Source organism: Colobus angolensis, unplaced genomic scaffold (assembly GCF_000951035.1).
Source record: "Colobus angolensis palliatus isolate OR3802 unplaced genomic scaffold, Cang.pa_1.0 Scaffold76, whole genome shotgun sequence".
Classification (NCBI taxonomy): domain Eukaryota; kingdom Metazoa; phylum Chordata; class Mammalia; order Primates; family Cercopithecidae; genus Colobus; species Colobus angolensis.
In genome coordinates, this window is record NW_012121376.1 from 496,381 (window position 1) to 498,958 (window position 2,578).

Genomic DNA, 2,578 nt, shown 5'->3' on the forward strand with positions numbered 1-2,578 from the left:
TAGCCAGGATGGTCTCGATCTCCTGACCTCGTGATCCGCCCGTCTCGGCCTCCCAAAGTGCTGGGATTACAGGCTTGAGCCACCGCCCCCGGCCCGTTACTCTTTTCTAATTCCTTTCCTCTCACCTTTGTGGACAGGAGCAGGAGGAAATGCTTGTGCCTTCACTCACATCTTGACACAGAGGGTGCAGCTGGCAGAGTCGCGGTGGGAAAGGCTCAGGGTGTGTTTAATTCTGTTTCTTCCACTAGTTCTGGTTGTGCGTCTTTCATGTCCCTGAGTGACCAGGGCCCTTCGTCCTGCCCAGGCCCTCCTGCCTCTCCCCTCCCCTGGCCATAGTGAGGCTCTGTGAAGAGTGTGGGCTCCTGCATCAGAGTCCTGGGTCCATCTCCAGAGACGGGTGCACCGAGGCCCCCACCTCGAGGCTCTCCTCACAGGGTGGTGCTGACCTGGCTCTGTCGAGAGGCAGGCGACAGCCTCGCCAGAGTGAAGGCGGCGGGTCAGACGCAGAGTGACGTTTGTGTTTCCACCGGCTCTGTCTCCCAGAACCGCACAGAAGCCCCATCCACAGCCAACATGCAGACACCTCCACGGCCCTATCGGATGTTACCACTTCTGCACAAGCAGCCACAGGCAACACGCCCCCCACACACAGATCATCACAGACGAGAATACCAGGACACGTCCCAAGCCCACGTGGTCAGACACGTCCATGTACCGAGAACAGACACGCACAGCCTTTCCCACGTGATGAGCACACACACACTCAGGTACCTACACGTGTGTACACAGACATACATATGTGCACAGACAAGCCGCGCACGTGCACCTGCTCACGTGAGCCTCTCCTTGCATGTGCGAGGGACGGGAGCCCACACTCAGCGTGGGGCCCATCTGACCACCCACGGGGTCTGGCACAGGGGCCCCCAAATGAGCCTTGAGGAAGGAACATCTGGGAACCTGCGGCTCCACAGGGAGCCCGGCCCTGTCTCTCTCCCTGGGAGGCCCCGGTGGCTCACAGCAAGTTCAGCAGCGCTAGACTCTCTTCCGACTCCTGACCAGGCTGATGTCTGCACTGGGGGAGTCCATAGGCCCCTCAAACTGCAGGCCCAGCCGCGAGGCTGGCACCCCACTTCTGCCCCCAACGCCTCCCTCCCAGCGTCCAGCTCACCCTGAGGCTAGTAACTTCCCTGCATCCCTCCTCGCCTGCCCAGGCCCCCGCCATGGCTGCCCCCACCACTCTGACCCCCACAGCCCACATCTGCACCCGGGCGTGAGCTCTTCCTCCCAGTGAGTCCCAGGGAAACACCTCTCAAGGATTCCCCAACAGGCTCCCGGCTCCCAGGAGGTCGGGGCCCCTCAGCCTGGCCTCCCCACCCTCCCTACCCAACCCTCCAGACACAGTCACCCCAGGGGCCACCCTCTCACCCCTGCCTGGAGCTGAGCCCCCCACCCCCGGTTCCATCCCCTGAGACCCTCACCCTTCGCTGTCCGTGATGGTGCTCCATGCTATGCGCCTGCTCACTGAGGTTCTCCCTCACTGATGGTGGATCGCAGGCAGTTGGAGAGGAGAGGGGCTTTCCGCCCTCATTACATCCCTGGCCTCAGCCTTGCTGCACGCTCCCCAAAACCACAACCCCTGGCTCCTGGCTCTCCGAGACTCACCATGAGCGGGACAGGATGCTGAGTACCTTGGCTCAGCCACCCCAGGCCCAGGGAGACAGACCCGCCTCCTGCCTCCCAGGTCAGGGGGTTGTTTCTGGTTTTCAAGTTCAGTCCTGCCACCCACAGTGCTCTCCAGCTACAAAACAGCCACCTCCTTAAGACAGGGCCTGCACAGGACCCCAGGGAGAGCCGGGCTAAAGCCTCGCGCACGTCAGCTGGTTCTTGTTTCCGAAGATATTCATGCCCTCAGTGAGGCCGTGAGCATCCGGCCAGCCCAGGGGCTTCTGGGACTCGGTCCCAGGCCAGGCAGGAGAACTTGTGCTTGGTGACCACCCTTTGGGACCCCCCAGGCAGTAGTGTAGGGTATCACCCTCAGGCCGCAGCAGGCTGGGAAACGGAGAGGAGGGGGCCTGGGAGCTTGGGCCCATCCTAACGAACCCAGAGAGTCTCAAGTGGCCTGGGGGTCCCAGGCCATGCCTTCTCTCCCCACTGGCAGACCCCAGCCACCTCCGATTCCCTTGAGGGAGACTGACCCTGGCCCCGGAGCTGGGACAAACTCTGTCCTCAGTTTCTTTGTCTGTAAGTACGATGGGTTGATCTCCCTCCGTCCCCAGCTACGGTCAAGGATCGGAACGTCCTCTGGCAAAGCCACAGGGGCTTTCGCAATCAGAGGAGGGTCTGCGTGGGGACTGCACCGAGCTGGAGACCAGGCTGGCTTTGGAATTCTGAGGCTGCAGTGGGAGGGGGACATCCTCCGTGGGTTCCAGCAGGCAGGGGGAGGCCAGGCCTATCCCTGACCCCACCCGGGGGTTGGAGACCCAGGGCTGCTGCTGGGCCAGTCATAGGGACCCTTGGAGTCAGACGTCTTCAAGCAGCCAGTGGTGGGGAGCAATGGGAGGAAGAGTGGGAGCTGCAG

At 62.3% G+C, this 2,578-nt stretch overlaps 1 protein-coding gene across 3 annotated transcripts in view; it reads right to left on the bottom strand.

Moving 5' to 3' along the window:
* DPEP1 (dipeptidase 1 (renal)) overlaps window positions 1-2,578 on the bottom strand; it is a 24,576-nt gene that overhangs the window by 13,270 nt on the left and 8,728 nt on the right. Inside the window, exon 1 of one of the 3 annotated variants that reach the window (XM_011927983.1) lies at window positions 1,663-1,843. The exons of the other annotated variants lie outside the window; for them this stretch is intronic. The gene's annotated coding sequence lies outside the window, so the exon portion shown is untranslated. Of the gene's footprint in view, window positions 1-1,662; window positions 1,844-2,578 lie in introns of those variants that run through there. 3 annotated transcript variants of the gene reach the window in all.